At 40.5% G+C, this 21,920-nt stretch overlaps 1 protein-coding gene and 1 pseudogene across 1 annotated transcript in view; one reads left to right on the top strand and one right to left on the bottom strand.

Moving 5' to 3' along the window:
* STAT4 (signal transducer and activator of transcription 4) overlaps positions 1-14,466 on the bottom strand; it is a 129,571-nt gene extending 115,105 nt beyond the window's left edge. Inside the window, exons 1-4 of the mRNA XM_032292608.1 lie at positions 14,385-14,466; positions 9,657-9,750; positions 5,141-5,248; positions 951-1,108 (exon numbers count right to left, since the gene is read on the bottom strand). The gene's annotated coding sequence lies outside the window, so the exon portion shown is untranslated. The remainder of the gene's footprint in view (positions 1-950; positions 1,109-5,140; positions 5,249-9,656; positions 9,751-14,384) is intronic.
* A 1,218-nt stretch (positions 14,467-15,684) lies between these two features.
* LOC116561010 lies at positions 15,685-18,702 on the top strand (annotated as a pseudogene).
* The last annotated feature ends 3,218 nt before the right edge of the window (positions 18,703-21,920 follow it).

Raw genomic sequence — 21,920 nt, 5'->3', positions numbered from 1 at the left:
TTTTCTTGGTTAAAGCATCTGCCTTGAACCTCTGTCTTCCTCCTCTATTTCATGAGCAGAGCAAGACATCTAGGAAAGGGCACTGCTATGTCCACTTTGATTCTCTTTCTTAGAATCAAAATTAAATAAGCAGGTCCTCAATTTCTTGGCCCTACACTGTCCCTGCCCTCTTCAGTCCCTCAGAGACAAAGATATAAAACAATTCAAAGGTCGGGCATGGTGGCTTACGCCTGTAATTCTAGCACTTTGGGAGGCTGAGGAAGGTGGATCACCTGAGGTCAGGAGTTCGAGACCAGCCTGACCGAAATGGAGAAACTCCGTCTCTACTAAAAATACAAAAATTAGCTGTGCCTGGTGGTGCATGCCTATAATCCCAGCTACTTGGGAGGCTGAAGCAGCAGAATTGCTTGAACCCGGAAGGCAGAGGTTGCAGTGAGCCGATATCATGCCAATACACTCCGGCCTTGGCAGCAAGAGCAAAACTCCATCTCAAAACAAAACAAAACAAAAAAACAACCACCACAAAAAATCAAAGTAAAATGAAGAAACAAACCAAATGCTAAAATGAAACCCCGTAAGGTTTTCCAAATTCAAAGGCCCCCACCGATTCCTGTCTCCTTTCTAAAACAGCCACCCCGTTGCCCCGGTGATAAGCCCTATATCTAATTTTTTACTGCATCATCCTAAGAAGAAAATCCCAGATTAAAGATTTTCAGAAAAGTAGATTCTAGTTCTGGTGTGCCAATTTCTAGCGGCACAAAGTTGTATAAGTTACCTAACTTCTCTGAGCCCAAAACTCCTTGTCTACAAAAGTGGGGATATTACATCCCACCTGAAATTGCTCTGACGAGTCAGAGATACAGTGTAGGAAATGGCATCAGGTTAAATGCCGAATCAATAGCTGTTAATAGTAGAATAATGAACAAGTTACGAGGAACTTTGGCAGTCACCAGGTTAACCCTCCAGCTTCCCTTAGCTCCTTGCTGTACAGATTGGAAACGGAGATGAAGAGAGGCCAGTGGGATAGGCAGGTTCACAGTCGTAAATAGAAGACAGGGTGGATTCAAAGCCAGTTCTGACTGTGCTTTTCCCACTCTGCCCAATGGAGCTGCTTTTGTGAGAAACAGAGAGGAAGACAAAGCATATCACTCTTGCTGCTGTAGGGAAGTAAACCAGCTCCACCTTCTCCCAATTTTTGTACAAAGAATATAAACATTTGCTGATTTTCAGTTTCCTCTTAAGTGTCCTGAGGAAACTGGGGTGAGCAGGAGTTGGAGGTTGGACAGACAATACGTATTCACAGAAAGATGTGTTGAGTTCCCTGGTAACATACGTTAGCAACAAATAAGTGGGACTGTGAGGATTACTGGGGTAAGATGGCCTGGTGCAGATCTCATCAACTCATCGGTGTTCAGGTTGCTCTAGCTCCATCGGAACAGGAACATTGTCTTGTAAAAGGGTTTAATATCAATCTTGTTAATTTTCTGAAGTCCAGTTCCCAATGACTGTGCTCCCTCTACTGTCACTCAGAAGCATTGCAATTTACAAATCACATATTTGTATACCTCCATGCCAGACATAGTGCCTAGGACTTCACGTGCATTGTTTTAGTTAATCCTCACAACACTCCTGAGGATTAAGTATCATGATTATCTCTAATTGACAGATAAGGAGACAGGTTTAGTGAGCTCTAGTGAGGCTAATCAGAGGCAAGGACAGATTTGGGATTCAAACTCAGGACTGTCTGACTTCAGAAACAATACCTGTAACCGTTCTGCTTTACTGAAAATCTTATCTGCTCTTATGAGAAAAGCAGTAACTTGCTTGGAGAGCCATAGAGGAAATAAGTTTGATGACTTAAACATGAATTCCAAAACAGAGAGGATCATTGCATAGTCCAGTCTTTTGGCTTCTCTGAGCTACATTGGAAGAATTGTCTTGGGCCAAACATAAAATACGCTAAAGCTAACAATAGCTGATGAGCTTTTTAAAAATCTCATAAAGTTTTAAGAAAGTTTACGTGTTTGTGTTGGGCCGCACTCAAAGCCATCCTGGGCTGTATGCAGCCCATGGGCTGGATGCACTTGGACTACAGTTTTCTTTTCTTGTAATGTCTTCTGGAAGCTTGGGTAGAATTGGTATTATTTCTTCCTTAAAAGTGTTTGAAAAAAATCACACGTGAAGTAATATATGACTGGAGTTTTTTTTTTGGTGGGAAATTTTTAAACCACAAATTCAAATTATTAGATCTAGGACTACTTAGGTTACCTATTTTCTCTTGGGTGAACTTTGACAGTTTGTGTCTTCCAAAGAATTTATATATTTCATCTAAGTTGTTATTATATGCATAAAGCTGTTTATAATATTTCCTTTTAGCAAGTTATTCTTTTAGTTCCCTTTTATTCCAATTACTCTTTTAATAGCTGAAAAATCTGTAATAATCTCACCTCTCTCAATTCTGATATTGGTAATTTATATCTTCTTTTCTTTCCCCCAGGACAGTTTTATTAAAAGTTTATCAATTTTATTATATTCTCAAAGAACAAACCTTTGGTTTCATGGATTTTTTTCTATTGCATTTCAACTTTCTGTTTTATTGACTTCTACTCTTCGTTTCCTGTCTTTTATTTACTTCTGTTTCAATTTGCTTTTCTTTCTCATATATCGTAAGGCAGAAGCTTAGGTCATTGATTGGATTGCTCTTCTTTCCCGATATAAGCATCTATATATGTCTTCCTTTTCATTGCTTAAGCTACATCAAACAAATTTTGATATATGTACTTTAATTTTTATTCATTCCACTTAGATTTTTCCCTGTGATTTCTTCTTTGATTTATGATGTTTGGGTTGTAATTAATTAATTAATTAATTAAAATTGTGACATTTGTTTTCCAAACATTGGATCATTTTCCAACATTTTTCTCATATCCATTTTTAATTTAATTCCGTTGTGGTTAGATAACATGCTTTTTGTTGCTTGAATTGTTTAAAATTTATTGAGTCTTGTCCTATGGCTGAGAATATTTTGGTCAATGTTTAGGACACTTAAAAGAATGTGTTCTCTGCTGCTGTTGGGTGAAGAGTTTTCACAATATCAGTGAGGTCAAGTTGGTTGTTGGTAGCATTGTTCAAGTATTTTATATCGTTCCTGATTTTCTTCCCATTTATCCAATCTATTATCAGAGGAATATTTAAATCTTCAGCTATAATCCTGGATTTGTCTGTCTTCTTTCAGTTATTTCACATTTCATGTATTTTGAAGCTTGGCTATTAAGTGCATAAACATTTAGAATTGTTTTGTCCTTTTGATGATTTCCCTTTTATTATTATGAAATGATCGTTGTTATCCCTATTAATATTTTTTGCTCTGAAGTCTACATTGTCTTATATTTATATAGCCACTGCAGCTTTCTATGATTAGTGTGAGCATGATATATCATTTTCCCAATTTTTTTTTTTTTTTTTTTTTTTGGGACGGAGTTTCGCTCTTGTTACCCAGGCTGGAGTGCAATGGCGCGATCTCGGCTCACCGCAACCTCCGCCTCCTGGGTTCAGGCAATTCTCCTGCCTCAGCCTCCTGAGTAGCTGGGATTACAGGCACGCGCCACCATGCCCAGCTGATTTTTTGTATTTTTAGTAGAGACGGGGTTTCACCATGTTTACCAGGATGGTCTCGATCTCTTGACCTCGTGATCCACCCGCCTCGGCCTCCCACAGTGCTGGGATTACAGGCTTGAGCCACCGCGCCCGGCCTATTTTCCCAATCTTTTACTTTTTACTTATTTATTTACATTTGAAATGTGTTTCTTGTAGGTAGTATATAATTGGGTCTTGCTTTTTCATCCAATTTAACAATTTCTGCTTTCATCATGTATAACGAGCTTTTCCCACTCTGGCTGTTAAGAATATAAATTATGCCCAGCCTTGCGTGAGCTCCAGAAATTATTCCACCTGCTCATCGTTAGTGATTCCTCCCCACCCCTCTTTGGGTAATTCCTTTGCAAACATGTACTAATCAGTACTCAGCTGAAGAATAAAGGGGAGCCCTTTGCAGTCTTCTTCCTGGTACTCTGCTCTGTAAATTCTGGCCAGCTTGGCCTCCCCTAACTCTCAACTTTGCCTTCTCAACTCTGAGAGATTGCCAGGTTCTATTCGAGTTTCCTCTTTCTGTGACGAAGCTTCAAAGCTTTCTCCAGAAAGCAAGCTGGGACAGTCACAAAGATTGCCTCATTTGTTCACTTCTCTTGCACTGCCTATTTGTAAATTTCTGAAAAATCATTGTTTCATGGTTTTTGTTTGTTTGCTTAGCTATGTGTTTAACATGAGAGGGTAATCCACCATGAAGGGGTTGCGAGATTTAGCAAAACAAAACAAAATAAGACTCCCAGTTAAATTTGAATGTCAGTCCAACAATGAATAATCTTTTCAGTATATATATGACACATATTTATACTATAAGTATGTTTGAAATTCAAATTTCAGTGGGCTTCCAGGATTTTATCTGCCAACCCTAATCCTGTTAATCTATTATACCCAACAGAAGAAGTCCCCTGAGACTCTTGTAGGTGCTAGAGCTTGTACTTGTTGAGAATCCATTCAATTCAGTATTTACTGAGCTCATTCATCACAATGAGAATAATTTAGGGTTGAATTGGCAGAGAAGACAAAATAAGCATATGAAATTAATGATGCTCAGTTGAATGACAATGCCAAATGTAAACGTCACAGGAATTCAGAAGAATGATCACAATGAACTGAAGTAGTCAGAAAAAGCCAGAAGATGAGGTTAACAGAAAAGATGAAGGGTGAAAAACACTGTATTCAGGTATGGAGAAGGACAGTGATGCTCAGCCTGCTTACAGAAGGTCAGGTCCCGACCCAGGACTAAGACTGGCATCCTTCTAGACAAGGAGAAGAATAGCCTAAGCCAAAGATTTATGGAAGGTCATTACAAACCAGATTAGTTGGTATCAGTGTTTCTGAGAATAGCTGTTTAGTTCACTCATTATGCAAGAGTGACTGGTTGAGGGAGATGAGTGAGGACTGAAATCCAAACTGTGCTTCAGTTCCCAAGACATAAACATTGGTGCAGGGCTGCAGCCAACTGGAGGAAGACATGATTTTTCTAATTTGCATGTACCTTGTGGGACATCTGAGGTCCTGGTGGGAGCTTTTGTGTCTTCCTTCTGAGTAGCTGTGGTATGATGACTTCTGTAACTCTGACCTAGCTTTTTTAGTGCTAGAGTCACTATGGGGAGAAATGGGTGGAGATGTTAAAAGATACTTCATCTCTGAGCTGTGAGCATTCTGTATTGGGCTATTGTGCAGAAGAGGGTGAGAAGGAACAGGATAAAATTGGTTTTATAGTTGGGGGGAAAAAAGTAGGTGAAGTGAGATAGAGCTGATAGGGCTTTAGAAGAATATGTGATAGAACCCCTCCAAAGTTCAGCACCAGCACCCAGAGGTCTGAAGATTAACAGTCTGAAATATTGGTGCCATCCAATAAAGAGTGGCCTCTAAATCAAAGTACTGTGAACTCAAAGCCATCCTGGGACAGCCAGATGATGGGACCTGTGGAGAATCTTCTTTTTTTTTTTTTGAGACAGAGTCTCACTCTGTCATCCAGGCGGGAGTGCAATGGTGCAGTCTTGGCTCACTGCAACCTCCACCTCCAGGGTTCAAGCACTGTTCCTGCCTCAACCTTCCCAGTAGCTGGGGTTGCAGACCTGCACCATCATACCTGGCTAATTTTTTAAAAAATATTTTTAGTAGAGACGAGGTTTCACCATGTTAGCCAGGCTGGTCTCAAACTCCTGACCTCAAGTGATCCACCTGCCTCAGCCTCCCAAAGTGCTGGGATTACAGGCTTGAGCCACTGTGCCTGGCTGGAGAATCTTTCTAACAGGAAGCTGCAAATCTGGATTTTTAAGAAAAAATAACCTGAATTTCAATTGTTAGCATAATTCAAAGAACTTAACCACACACACACACACAGAAACACACACACACACAAAAGCACAGTATAGACCCACACTGTTCTAACAAAATAATACACATCTATAGGTGTGAATGCTACCATATTTCCTTCTCTGTTCTAAAGCAGTATTTCCCAGCCCTAATCATCCTATGCACTGTCTCTATTATCTACTGGGAGTCTCCTAAAAATGAGAGAAAGGGAAGAGGGAGGAAGAGGAGAACCAAACCAAACATTAGTCTTTATAGCCAGGTGGTGAAGTAAGTATTTTAGAGGATGTGAACCAGAACAGTTACTTTCACTGTTCTTATCATTCAGCAGTTTGATCTTTTTAAAAGAATGAGGCAACCTGTAACTGGTTGGGGCAATAGAGTGATCCCCCAAAATTGCAGACCAGTATCCTTATCTGGAGATCTGGAGACAGTGAGGTTTGTAATAAACTTTCCAGTAAAAGGCTTTATCTTATCATCATCAGCTTGGAATTCCTTGCTATGGCAAAAAATCTCCAAAGAAAACAGCCACTTGGAACAAATATCCAAATTGTGGAAAGTCTGTCATTAAAAGAATACAACATTCTTTCTTCCAGGTGTAGAGATGACCAATGGATGTGCCATTCAAAAACTAAAGGAAACCAAACTAGACGAAACTAGACCCTTTCACAGAAGGTGAACCTATATCTGTAACTTCCTTGGGTGTGAAAATAATGATCCTTCCACAGAAGATGAACCTATGTCTGTAACTTCACTGGGTATAAAAATAACTCAGTCTTAAAAATGAAAGGTTGGTATCTTCTTTCTCCTGAGAATTGTTTGGCTTCACAGAGTCACATCATTGTTCATGGGCTGGAATAAATGCATGTGTTTTCCATTTGACTACTGCTTCCACTGATATTTCTGGGTGGAGTACAAATTCTTTGTTTTATGCTAGATGAGAGCAATGGGGAATAGTCTTACAACAAAGAACACAGTTTTAAAATGGAAAAGGAAAGCACTATTTTAAGGATAGTCAGTCCTCTTCCATAAATTGTTAATGTTGGTCAAATTGCAAAAAACGTTTCCTTAGCCAGTTCTGGAGGCAGGAACATTAAGAAACCACCAGAGGGCACTATTCTCACATGAAAGTCAACTCACGGACTGACTAAAAATGGAGGCTTCTTTTGAGTTTATCTATAAGAATGCCTTTCACATTCAAACAAGACCAGTATTAGTCTCTAGCCTTTTGACATCTATGATTGTATAATCACTTCTCCTGAGATGTCACAAGGTTTATAGAATTAATAAACTAGACTCCAACCAATTTGCTCTATGGCTATGGCAAGTGTATGGATCTTACTTTACACCAGGACGGATGTGGAGGAAGAAGAGGGGATTTAAGTTAATAGTACTTCCGTGAAAGGATTGTGAGGATTTATTCCTGGCTTTATTTAACCTGCATACCTGAATGGTGACATTGGTCAGATTCATACCCAAGTATTTAGTAACAATTTAGATACAGCATTCGTTCCTTAGGTATTTAGGTATGTGAAACTTAGCGTGGTGATGCCAAGAAATGGCTCAGAGGTCTCCTGCCTGTCTTTAATATCCATCATACCACCCCTCCCAACATGCATGTTATCTAGGCAAAGATGGTGTCTTTGCTATACAACTTTAAGACAAATCCTCAGCTGTCCCAAATAAGTTGTCACTTTTAAGTCCTTTATAGAAATTCTAGAGCCATCACTGCTTGTTGGTTGGTTGGTCAGTTTTTCCAGAGAATTTTCTCGAATAATCCAATTCTCTTCCCATATAAAGGCATAGACTCTGCATTCACTTCCTCATTGTTCCAAGGTTTAGAAAAATCCACAAGGAAATCACAAGAGCAGTAGTCATCTGTATCAAGTGCTGCTATGTTTATAAAAGATTAATAAAAATCAGGGACAATGAGATCCATGGTGATGTATCAAAGAGCTGTCTATTTAGCCTCCCTTGTAGATGGTATTCTCTGCGGATTCTCTCAGGGTGGAGGAGCTTGTCATGTCTGGCCCTGTCAGAAGCAGCCAGTTAATCAGCTGTAACATGAGCCTTTGACAGAACCAGCTGCACAGTGGTAGCCTGGACTATGAGTGCATTGTCCTCTCACCCACACTCGGCAATGCTGCCCCATTGTAAACAAGATGTCTGGCTTAACTGGGATATCCTCTAAAAGTATTTAGGCTAAAACAGAAGCTGACATCATAGGCGAAAGCTGTGTTCCCTCTGTTTGTATTTCTAACTTCCTATACCATTCCCAGAGAATTCCATGGGATGTTGCTTAATAATGATAACAATGGATTACACACAGGTTGGCAAAGGGGGCAAAATGATTAGATCATCCAGTCAATTGGTCTTTCCAGCAAAGGGCAGAATCTCCAGATAGGGAATCTAACACTTCATTTAAGGCAAAGGGCCAAATACTAAGAACCATACTGACTTTGTTGTCTTCTCTGCAATATTGGTGGAGCATTGAATCTGTTTTAGTTGGCTGTACTTGTGTCCTACTTAATTGCTTAAACACGAGCTTCCAACACATTGCTGCTGTTTCCTTTGGGCATAACCAGTGGAATAAATGCTATCTGGTGGAAGGCAATTAACTCTTGTAAATGATGCCTGTGCAAAACTCAAGGTCGGATTACCACTGAGAACACCTTGACAAGGCCAACACAGGAGAAAAGTCCTAAAGAGTCGTCCTGTGGAGAGCCTTTCACCTTTGCTGTGTACTGTATTGTGTAAACTCTGGCTCAGAAAGGGCTATTGTTTCAGGCTTATTTATTCACCTGATTGAATTTATTCAATAGCACAGCTGAAACACTTGGTTTCTCATGCCGGGGCTTTGGTCTTTACGATAACCTTGTTCCTGGATATGTTTTCTTCTTATGTTCAAATACATGGCTAATTCAAATTCTCAATGTGGATTTATAATCTCTGGGAGTAAGACACTAGAATTATCCAGAATGGCTGCTGGATTCCTACCTCACTTTGGACTTTATTGTCAAAAAACCAGAAGTCTCAATCTAGCAACACTTCACTCCTACAGTGACTCATACTTTTGGACCAGTGGTAGGAACCCGTCTCTTACTCTCTCTGGGAATTGTATATGATAAAAACTATGTAGGCCTGAAGCTTTCAGGCCTCTTCCCCTGTCTATAAGAGACATTACTGAGCAAAGCCCACATATGTCCCTAGATCTAGTCATATCGTTTTACCCCTGATTGATACAATGCAAGACAGTACCAAACTATGGGCCAGGCACGGTGGCTCACACCTGTAATCCCAGCACTTTGGGAGGCAGAGGCGGGCAGACCACCTGCGGTCGGGAGCTCGAGAGCAGCCTGGCCAACCATGGCCACCATGGTAAAACCCTGTCTCTACTAAAAATACAGAAATTAGCCAGGCATGGTTGCAGGCACCTGTAATCCCAGCTACACGGGAGGCTGAGGCAGGAGGATTGCTTGAACCTGGGAGGCGGAGGTTGCAGTGAGCCAAGATGGCGCCACTGCACTCCAGCCTGGGCAACAGAGGGAGACTCCGTCACACAAAAGAAAAAAAAGATAGTACCAAACCATGGACTAGAGATAAGGACAGAGAGCCCCAGCAAGAGAGTAGGAGACAAACAGTAGAGTGGTTAAAAAGAAGCTGTGTTCAAACTTATGAGGAGTATGACTTACTTCACAGAGTACTTGCTGAATTGGTTGAAGTCTTTGCTGGCTTACATCTGTTACTCTTTAGCGTTTTGTGGGGAACTAAGAAAGGGCCAGGACACTGGGAAAAGAGCCAACATAAAATGGTTGGGTAATAAAAGGGTAAAAGGTTTAGTTCTGAAAATTAAAGACCTGTAAGCTCAACTTTTACAGCAAGGGAAAAAATTGCCACACTGAATAAATAATGGAAATAGAATAAGATACTGACTTTACATGAACAATATTTCCCCTCAGACTAATCTAACAATTTAATCTATTGACAAAGGATAGGTAAACTGTATCTGCAGATCAGAGCTGGGACCAGAGGTATCTGGGGGCACAGGTACAGAGATAAGCCTAAGAAACCACGGCAAGACTGGAGGCTCAAAGCAGGAACCAAGGAAGTAGAGGTCAGAGGTGGGGACAGAACTGCAACCCGGGGCCTAATCCCAGAGAATTAAGATCATTTGGGGCCAAGTGTGGTGGCTCAAACCTGTAATCCCGGCACTTTGGGAAGCCAAGGCAGGTGGATCACCTGAGGTCAGGAGTCCGAGACCAGCCTGGCCAACATGTGAAACCCGTATCTACCAATAAATAAATAAATATATAAAATTAGCCGGGTGTGGTGGTACATGCCTGTAATCCTATCTATTTCGGAGGCTGAGGCAGGAGAATTGCCTGATCCCAGGAGGCGGAGGTTGCAGTGAGCTGAGATTGTGCCACTGCACTCCAGCCTGGGCAACAGAGTAAGACTCCATCTCAAAAAAAAAAAAAAAAAAAAAAAAAAAATCATCTAGGATTTTATGCCATTTTCTTTCCTTAAAAAATTGAATTTCCAAGCATAAGCCTATGAAGATTGTTTAATTCCTTTGAGAACCTGAGCCCGCCATTCAAAGACCTATCACTCGGTGACAGTATCATTTCTTCATTCTTTATTTATTCATTCACTCATTCACCAAATACATATTAAATGCCTTATGTTGGTAACATAATTGGCTAGGAGTAAATAAAATAAAAATGATGGACATTAGTTTGCTATCTTCCAAGTTATAAGAGCAGAGTTGAAAAGCATTTTGATCATTATCTAATCAGAACTGCCTTTTCTATTAAAAAAAATTATCAAAAGAATAACAGTTAAGATGTAACTAAGTCCTGATTACTTTGAAGATTTTGTATAAATTAGGACAAAAATTCAAAGAAATTTAATGTTTTGAAGCAGTCCTTTTAATAAAGACTTGGCTTCTTTTTTGGATTTTTAGGAAACTTACAGGTGCAGCCTTGATTGACGATCTCAGATTTCCTAAAGTACTTTTAAACTCATTGCTTTATATCATTTCAATATATTGCTGCTAATCAGTTCCCTATTCTTACCAACTAAAAGTGCTGTCTTTTACCTGAAACTTCATTTTTGTCATGTCCAGAAGCAAAAGCAAACATAAAACAAAACATATGGAGGAAAAATTATTTCAGTCTTTTTCCTGTTCACTTCTATTTTTACTTTTCTTATAAATCAGTAAAATGTTACTCTTGAACTACCATCACACCCGCTTTCTGTGGTTTTCCATTTATTGTATAGGATATTTTTTAAAAAGAACTCATTTAATAAGCTTTATTTGAAGATCTCTGACAAGCTTGCTTTTCACTTATAAACTTAATATAAACATCCAATTTAGATACATTTTAAGCAGTTACTAAATATTTCCCTTACAGCTATATAGAGGTGCCTACAAGATGGTCAATGGGTGGTTTATTTATTCATCTATTTATTCAGCAAATTATTGCATGCCAACATTGAACAAGGAGCCATCATAGATTAAAATCAGGTATGCCTGCCATCACGTTTGAACCCAATTGCTGGAAGAGACAAGTCATAGTATGGACCATAAATACCTCAATACAAGGTAATTTATGAGTCATATTAGGTAATTTGAACAAACTAAGAAAGACTGAGTAAAGACAATGGACCCTTAAAAAATGGTTAGAATTTTTTATAAGGAATAGAGGAATATATAAGTGAAGAGAAAGACGTGAGTATGGGCTGAATAGGCAAGGAAACCCAGTGTGTATTCAGGGAATGTCAAACATATTGGCAGGAGCAGAAGCTTCATACTGGAAAATAGAAGCAGAGAAAGCTGGTGATGTGTGGAAGTGCGGTGGTGTTTTAAATGCCAGGTGCCTGAGTTTGCAGTATTTCTATTGGCTCAGTTGCCACCCCCGCATCATTCTTAGCCACTCCAGTTTATCCTCAAACTGCTGCCAACGTGATTCCTCTAAAAGATAAAAGTTAACACATAACTGCCTTCTTGAAGATTTCTCAGTGGATCTCAGTGGAGTTTGGAGGGGTGTGGGTCTCTAAGTCCACGTAAGGATGGGAGTCTATGAGACTGTTCACAACTGAGCACCCAGACACAGGTTTCCTCAGTCTGAGCTCAGCCTGGTAGGTCACCAGTGGCCCTGCCTGGTCTCAGGGAGCTGGATAAATAAGATCCCTCTTTGGTCCAAGCAACAGTCTCAGACAGAGGTAAAATAGTACCTGGCAACCCATTATGCCATGGCAAATAGGCTGAGAGATCTCTCTGGGTTCTAATTAAATTTCAGGACACTTACCCAGTGGAATTTGTTGTTATAGGCTCACTAAACTGAAACAAACCTTCACATACCTTGTAAATTCACATTGTAAATACATTTCATTTCAGCAAAACAACACCCATTATCTTAAATTCACATTCAAATATGTTAGATTATATTACCATTTTCATTTGATTTAAAAAATTTGTGCTGTGTATGCTGGAAAGTAGGACTATAGATATCATATGGCACCATCTAATTTAGTTTTAAAATCATCCTTGCAAGGTAGTTATTATTATCCCATATTATAGATGAGGAAATTGAAGGGCAGAGGGTTCAATAACTTATGCAAGTTCAAATAGCAATTAAGTGGCAAATTTGGGGTTTTAAACCAGTTCTGTTCAATGCCATTTCTTATGCACATGCACATTCAGATGTCATCTTCAGAGATATGAAAGTAGACTTTGTGAATGACAGTCATAAGACATAGAAGCTGAGAATTGCAGGGACCTAGACTCATCTACAATATCTATTTCCCCTGGCCGTGACTCATCAGAGGAAAACTACGAATTATGGTTTACTAAATCAAGGAGTTATAGTTGATGACTTTTCAAATCTTCTCTCATCCCCTTGAGTCTATGATCCCTTACCAAATTTCTACTGCTCCCTAAACATTTCAGATTTCAAGAGCTCAGTTGAAACAATGAGGAATTCTTTCCCATATTAAAGGAAATGTCTTTTATAGTGATATGTTCCTGTCTCCCTGAAACACCATGAGCAAACTTCAAATACCATTCCAATTCTTGCTCTTTTTTTTGTCCACGCCTCTTTCAAAAATAAGTAACAGCATTAACAATAAGCAACAAAACTTGGCCCTAGCCCAACTGAAGTTTAAGCCAGATTTGTGTTTAGTTTCCCAGACCGAAGTAGAAGCAGTTAGCTGGTTACAAGCCTTTCACAGTGCTAAAGAACAATGAATGGAGAGCTGCAAAATGAAAACCAGACGTTTGGTAGGAAACAGCTCCAACTGGTGCTTGATGACTGACTAGGTGTTCTGCTTCTAACATGATTAGGACAAACACAGAAAACCCTGCAGGCGAAGATGGACTGATGTTTCCCTTCCAGGAAGAAAAAGAGCAGTATCCGATGACTTTGGATCACTGTGATTCTGGATACCTTGAAAAGCCAGGGCTTTGAGGGAGTTCTCATTTCTGTGTCACACTGGGAGCCCTTCTCTTTCTCAGGAATCCTCTCCAGAGGGAGAGGCTTTGTGTAGAACTTTCCTGAATGCAATGAATGTCAGCACATTCCCCGCTAGAATGTGCATTCTATTCTTATCAAGTGAAACTGACCTCCCTGCCCCAGCATGCTCTCCTTGTTCATCATGATGATTAATTTCAAGTGCTCAATGATGCAGGTTTCTAGATGAATTGCACAGTCCACTCAAGATGGCAAATATGTACCTCTGGAATCTCCTCACCCTTAAGAAAGAAGTCATGTGCTAGCTTGCAAGAATGAGGATATTTAAAATAGTTGGCTTACAATCAAATCTGTGTCCTACAAAAGGCTCTGTCCAGACTAGCCTCTTTCCTTTTAGTTGGCAGCGATCCTCTCCTTCCTACTCATTTTCCATCTGATACTATGTGACTCAAGTAGGAGTCACAATCAAAATGAAAATTTTTACTGCAAAACTCAAGATTTTACAGTATTCTTTCAGCCAATGAAAGCAACCAGGATTCATAAGAGTCCTCAAGTTGATGTTCAATAAGCCTCTGAATCATGCTCGTCCACTAGAGATTTCCAAGTTAATTGCCTTGATACAGGCTACTGAGCTTATTCTAGTGAACAAAAACCTTATTTCATTTGTCATCACTGTCAAAAGGAGTAAAATATGCAAAATAAAAGCTGGTCAGAAATTGCTCTTTGTGTGTGCATTTCTGCATCAGAGTGATTGTTTCAACGTTGATTAAATACAGATTTTCCCCCAAAGCTTTGTTGGAAGCTGTAAGTGGGTCAGGTCATGGAAAATGAGTTAATTCACATTCTCCCTTTCCAAGGTTAAGTTTTTTTATTGAGGCATTTTCTTAGGATTCAAAATAAAAGGAAAGATATTGCTCTTATGTGCATCAAGGAAGTCCAAATACCCACAGGGACAAATGGCTGCCCTACTTCATCCACCCTTCTTTGCACCCCAGAATTGTCACCTCCAGGAGCCTCTGCTGAGGTTCCATGGAGCTGTAGGGGAAATTTTGTTAGGAGCTTTCTGAGGATCTGTGGGGATGAACGTGGTTGAAGACAAAAACCTGAAATCTAGGAGCTGACTCTGCAGAAGACGGTGGGGGCAGAATCGTAAGGGCTGGCCCACTCACCCAGCAGTGTCCTGGCTCCCTCATTACCTGAAATTCCACAAGTTTTGTTCATGTCAACACACATTTGCTGTGCCCTGGGAATTCAGAGATAGCTAGAAAAAACTCACAGTGTAATGGGAAAGGTAGGAACTTTGTCATAACTCTGCCTGAAAGAGGTGAAAAGGCATTACTTAGGTATTTTTGAGCCAGGTTTTGAAGGCAGCATGGAAGACTGCCAAACACAGATGAGAAAGCCAAGGGAATCTCATTTACAAAGGCCAGGGCCTGATTTGCTGTGGCAAGAGAATGGGCTCTAGAGGAGCCTAGCACTCGCAGGAGAGGAGGTGAGGCAGGTCCCATCAGGCCCGAAGACTTGGCCACCAAGTAAGATGGTGTGATCTGCAACAGTGTTGGAGACAGGCAGGGGAAGGCAGATTTGAGAGAGAGACCGGTTGTGAGGTCTTTGCCATCGTCCCAGCAAGTGCTTATGAAGATTTGGATGGCAGTGACAGCAGGACTGAAAAATCACATCTAGAAAACAACTCTTTTTTTTTTTTTTTTTTTTAGTGTTTTTTGTTTGTTTGTTTCATTTTGTTTTTGAGATGGAGTCTCACTCTGTCGCACAGGCTTCAGTGCAGTGGCTCAATCTCACCGAAACCTCCACCTCCCACCGGGTTCAAGTTGTTCTCCTGCTGCAGCCTCCTGAGTAGCTGGAATTACAGACTCCTGCCACAGGCCCAGATAATTTATTGTATTTTTAGTAGAGATGGGGTTTCCCCATGTTGGCCAGGCTGGTCTCAAACTCCTGACCTCAGGTGATCTGTCCTCCCCGGCTTCCCAAAGTGCTGAGATTACAGGGGTGAGCCACCGTGACTGGCCCTCGAAGACATCTTTGGAGGGTGGAATTGACAACATTGCATGTGGGTGATAAGGGAGATGTCCGCAGAGGCTTCTAGTTTGGGTAGATTAAGCTGACGGTGGCAGTTCTGAGTGAGGTTTCTATCTACCGCTATCTCTTCATCTGTCTGCCTCTCTCTTCTTCTGCCTCTATTCTTTCCATTTCTGTTTTTCTCTGAGACACTCTATATCTGTTTTTTGCCTCTCACTTTTTTATGGCATCAGCTTCTTTCTACATAACAGTTCCATTTTCCTCTCTATAATGACCAACTTCTTCACCATCCACACTCATTCTGCCCTCTGGTAACTCAAGATGACACATGCCTTTGACTCTCCAAAGCCTTCATTCTCTTGAAATTCTCTTACTTCCCATTCCACTCTTCATTATAAAATTCATTCCATATTTTTCGGTTCAAATTTCCAGTAAACAGAATTTAACGAGAGGCAGCCTCTGGCTCCCACTGTCATGGTCATTGCAGTACATTGAGCTCCATAGAAAATTTTTTGGCAAGTGAGAGTCTACAGACACTGGGTCACTGTGTTATTGGCTAAGGAAAAATTACTAAACATGGGCAAGGGAGATCCTGAGGCCATCGGGCAAAATGTCATCACATGCATTATCTGCACAGACTTGCTAGGAGGAAGCACCAGAAGCAGCATCCAGCTGCTTTGGTCAGCTACTCAGAGTTGTCTCAGAAGTGCTCAGAGAGGTGGAAGACCATGTCTGCTAAAGAGAAAGGAAAATTTGAAGACATGGCAAGAGCAGACAAGGCCTGTTATGAAAGACAAATGAAAGCCTAAGCCCTCCTAAAAGGGAAACAAAAGAGGAGTTTAAGGAAACCAGTGCACCCAAGAGGCCTCTTCTGGGCTTTTTCTTGTTCTGTTCTGAGTATCACCAAGATCAAAGAAGAACATCCTGGCCTACCCCTTGGTGACGCAGCCAAGAAACTGGGAGAGACATTAATAACACTGCTGCAGATGGCAAGCAGTCTTATGAAAAGAGGGCTGCAAAGCTGAAAGAAATATGCGAAAAGGATATTGCTGCATACCGAGCTAAAGAAAAGCCTGATACAGCAAAAAAGGGAATCATCAAGGCTGAAAAAAGCGAGAAAATGAAGGAAGAACAGGAATATGAGGGAAATGAAGAAATGGTGAAGAAAAAGAAGAAGATAATGTTGAATAGGTTGGTTCTAGCACCGTTTCTTTTCCTTGTCTATAAAGCATTTAACCCTCCCATACAACTCACTCCTTTTAAAGAAAAATAAAAAGGAAATGTCAGACTGTGTAGGATTTGTTTTTAAATTGTGCAGTGTCTTTTGTATAGTTATACTATCTATTGCGTATTTAGATAGTGCTCTCCTAGTGGTATTTTCAATAGCTGCTAACCTTGCCTGGCACAGTATGGGGGGTGTAAATGGCATGGAAATTTAAAGCAGGTTCTTGTTGGTCAGTAGCACAAATTAGTTATATATGGGGTGGTAGTTTTTCCATCTTCAGTTGTCTCTGACGCAGCCTATATGAAATAATTGTTGCTCTGTTAACTGAACACCACTCTGTAATTGCAAAGAAATAAAGGTTGCGGCTGTTTTGCTGACATTCTGAATGCTTCTAAGTAAATGTACTTTTTTTAAAATTAAAAAACCTTTTTTAAAAAAGAGAATCTAATGAAATAAGCTCTTCTTTCCATGCTACTTCAGTGAGTCATTTTTACTGGCTGTTTATCAGAACCACCTGAGGGACTTAAAAAAAAAAAATACCAATGTGTGGATCCATCTTAACCTTAGTGAATCAGAATGTTTGAGGATGGAAAGCTCAGCATCTGTATTTTTTTAAGTTCCAGTGGCAATACTCATGCACAAATAGGACTGAAGCCACTGCCATCAGTGACAGGTCATAGGTTGTGGTTCCCAGAGAAGACCTTGGGTCAGCTACTCATAACTATTTGAGTCAGTTTCAACCAGAGATGGGAGATAAGGGGGAGGTAGGACCACACGGTATGCAACATGGCCATCCAGGACCTGGGAGTATTCTGGCCATAAAGGCACCATGAAATGTTTGCTACAATAGTCTCGTGAGGGGTAAAATATGTAAGCATGGGTTTACAATGCTCTATGATGTGCTTTGCGGGCAAACACAGAGGAGGGGCCTCTAATCCAGATGCGGGGAGTGAGGGAAGATTTTTCCGGGTAAGGGACATCTGAGCTGAACCTTGGGGGAAAGCTAAAGACTACTCAGGTGAAGAAAAAGAGAAGTGAGACCACCAGTGAATGAAACAGCATATTCCAGGCAGAGAGGAGATGTTTGGGCAGCACGTAGTTACAGGTTCACACTTCAAGAATCCTCTGCAAACCTGTAACAAGGCTTCAGAAAATGTCTCAATTGTTTATTCTGGAAGTGATTTAAGTCTTTGCCAGACATTTAAGGGCTACCCAAACCAAATAAAGTGAACTGTGAGAGGATGTTGAGAGATTAGACCAGAGAGGTATGCAGAAGCATGATAGTGAAGTTTGGTGTTCAATTTTCTAGAACAGTAGCTACTATTTATTAATTATCCATACACCAGGTACATTATGTCCATTATTTCATTTAATCCTCACCAAACTCAGAAGATCAATATTATTGCATTCATATTATACCTAAGGAAACAGAAGCTCAAATAACTTCACTTTACTTGCCACAATCATAAAGCTAGAAAATGCAGAGCTGGAATTTGAACTTAACTGTTAAAATTCTCAGGCTTTAAATTTAAAAGAAGGGGCAGAAGGAGTGTTCTATATTGGAAAATGAAAGAAAAAAGAAAAAGATACCAGTATGTACGTGGTTGACGATTTGCATAGTGGGGTCATTTCAGTATTCATATGGTTTAAAGAATTTATAAATATATTTATGAAGGTAAATATTCTGTATCCTTTATTTCCATTTATTTAAAACATTATAGCAATAAAAAGAACACAATCTTTACACAAAATCTGGTGCGGATGTAAGATAAAGGAAAGGGAAGCTGGTTAGGTCAATAGGCAGTGGTAGGTTCATAAGCCATCAACATCATCCCATCTTTCCTCTCCATCTTTTCAAAATTCAAGGACTCTATGGCTTTCATATATGGCCCCAAATAATTTTTAGATTCATAAACTGTTTTTACATACCACAAGCAAATGGCTCCAGGAAGCAAACAAGTGTTATATGAGGGTGACAGAGGCGTTCTTTGCCCTGGCGGAATATTGTGGCTGTGCAGGAGGGCTCTGGCCACCTAGTGGACCCACTCCTGTGTTGTCATGGGTGCTCCTATGACCTAGAGGAGGGCAGAACCAATCGTGGGCATGGTTTAGCATCAGCCGCAAGCCACCTTCATAGAGAGGCTCTGATCCTTGTCCTCAGAGTCCACAGAAACAAAAACATTAAACCTTATTTTGCATGGGAGAGTGCCAAGATTGTTTTTGGCTAAGTCTGACCACGGGAGATGATTAAAGTCACCCAGGGATAATGACCCATTGCTGGTCCTATGCTTATTTTAGGGTCCTTTCCAAGGGGCGACAGAAGGCATCATAAAGTGATTCACACCTGTTCAAATACAGATCATTTTATGGCCAGCACTGGTCACTCCTAAATCCCTGCTCATTTAGGGAAGTAGGAAGGATTTTAGCACAGCCCATGATGGCAGTATTTACCCTTTTCCCAGGACTGAAAGGTCTTTTAGGGCATTGAATTTTCAGTACTAAATCCAAGAATATTTCAGGAAAACCAGGAGAAATTGGTCATCTCACTACAACCCAATATATCACAAAACTTTAGGATGTTGACTAATCTATAAAACTTACCGCCAGATGCAGCCATAGGAGTTCACAGAGTGCAAATAATTTTTGTATATTTTAGATGTACTCTTTGACAACCAAGTCATAGCATTTATATTCTTCCTCTTACAAACTCAGTAAATATTGTCTCAATGCAAAAAAACCCAAGTGTATAATCCAGTTAAATATACATGAATGCTTATAGCTTGTGATGGTTAATTTTATGTGTAAACTTGACTATGGTACCCAGATATTTGGTCAAACATTATTCTAGATGTTTCTGTGAATATATCTTTAAGATGAGATTAACATTTAAATCAGGAGACTTCGAGTAAAACAGATTACATTTCATAATGTGGGTGGGCCTCATCCAATAAGCTGAAGGCCTTAATAGAAGAAAAAACTGACCTCCCTTGATGAAGAGAAAATTCTGCCAGCAGACAGCCTTCCAACTCGAACTGTAAGTCTTCCTGGGTCTCCAACCCGCAGATTTTGGACCTGCACTATTACAATCATGTGAGACAATTCCTTAAAATCTCTCTCTCTCTCTCTCTCTCTCTCATTTATCTATCACCTCTCTATCTATCAGCTATGCATCTATCTATCCAACTATCATCAATCATGTATCTATTCATGTACCTATTACCGATTTAAAAAAATCTTACTAGAAACCAATAACTTGATAAAGTTGTTTGCTTGGACCTTTAAAAACTTAGAGGGAATTTCCAGCATTACCCCATAATTTTGCCATAACCATTTTCATGCAATAAATATTCGTTGGGTCCTCCTGTGGCTGATCACACACTTGTATATTTAGAATACGAAACTAATATACTGTTTGAATAGAAGATGTGGGGTACGTGCTGTGCAGGGACACCCTTTACAGGCACCCAGCTTAGCTCACTGAATCTTGACTTGTCACGTAGGCTGGGTTATTTCTTGTCTCCTTAGGTTCATCGTTTCTACTTTTTTATTCCCTGGTACAGCCCCTTTCATGCCTCCTGAATCTCAATCTAGTGGCTTGTCAGCTTAGATGAACAATGATTAACAGAGTTCTAGTTCTTTCCTTCTCTTCTTCAGTTCGTAATCAAACTGATGTCCATTTATTCTCTTCCTGGAATCTCCCCAGTGTGTTTTTCTGGATTATTCTGAGAGAAAATTAAAGTTTTCCCCCGTTTTTCCCCTGTACCATTATTGTATATGTATACAGACACATAGACACACACTATTTGAGTTTTTATTTAAGATGAACAAATGTGCAAAAGCTTTCTCCTCGTTTTCTTCATTCCACATCCTGGTTCCAAGGCAGCTGATCTAGCTGGCAGGGGCTGTTCCTTCCTCAATTATTCCGCCTATCTTGGAGGAAACCGGATGGGCAGCCTCAGAAGAGTCTGCCTTGCTGTACATCAAGAACATGAGAATCTTAGCCAACATGCATCCCTGAGGCAATACATGCAGGCTGTTCCGAGAACCAATGTTGGAATCAAGATGTGGCTCTTGAATCACCGCCATGCCCTAGTGCTTCCCCTAGTTACACTTCATCATGACGTCCTCTTTGAACTGGTTTCACAGAAATGTCTTGGTTCTCTCCTTGATGGTGGAGAGACATCATGATAGAGCCCCAGGGCCAGTGTGATTCTTGCACCATGAGAACTGTTGCCTCACAGGGAGCCTGAAGAAGAGGGGAGGAGAGGCCTGTCAACATTTCTTTCTTGTGCCACTCAGACCTGATATTTAGATCTCATATCGTAATAGGACATTCCTACTTAAAGAGAAGGTACAAGTCCAGTCCTTCGAGGTAACTGTCAGTTGCAATCTCTGTAAAGGCTTAAGGAAGGTTAGCAGGTCTAGAGACAGTCTACTGCTGCATCTGGTCCCAGGGCACCATTGATAGGCATTTCCTTACTACCCATTCTAGACTTTCCTCATCCGTGACCAATATTTTCATCTGATTTGCATTATTTCCCTGTGTGGTGACAGAGACCTTCATCCCTGAGGAGTTTCAGCCCTTAGTTGTCTTATTCCTGTCAAGTCACTTCTGATACAATTTACCTTTTATTTATTTATTTATTTATTTATTTATGACAGAGTCTCGCCCTATCACCCAGGCTGGAGTGCAGTGGTGTGATCTCGGCTCACTGCAACCTCTGCCTTCTGGGTTCAAGCGATTCTTCTGCTTCAGCCTCCTGAGTAGCTGGGATTACAGGGGCCCACTACCACACCCAGCTAATTTTTTTTTTTGTCCTTTTTGTTTAGTATAGATAGGGTTTCACTATGTTGGCCAGGCTAGTCTTAAACTCCTGGCTTCAAGTGATCTGCCTGCTTCAGCCTCCCAATGTGCTGGGATTACAGGCATGAGCCACTGTGCTCAGCCACAATTGCCTTTGATAGATATGACTGGACAGAGAAGAACTAAGACAAGCCTCAGTGAATCCTGTGAGTTCCAGACATACTCCTCTCTGTAGCAGCAACCCTCATTCCTTAAGGGCATCATCATCAATTATGCCTGACAGTGCAGTAACTCCTATTTCTGTCCAATGGTTCACTGGCATATACAGTCCAAGTGGCTTCAGTGGATCTCTTGGCAGAAGAGTTTCCATCCTAGGAACTAGGATCACTAACCTAGCAGAGACTAAGTTTATGAGAAT

The sequence above is a fragment of the Sapajus apella genome, unplaced genomic scaffold, assembly GCF_009761245.1.
Source record: "Sapajus apella isolate SASKATOON/1434 unplaced genomic scaffold, GSC_monkey_1.0 scaffold28, whole genome shotgun sequence".
NCBI classification, from domain to species: domain Eukaryota; kingdom Metazoa; phylum Chordata; class Mammalia; order Primates; family Cebidae; genus Sapajus; species Sapajus apella.
The sequence above is the reverse complement of the archived record's forward strand: the minus strand, read 5'-3'. Positions and strand labels throughout refer to the sequence as shown.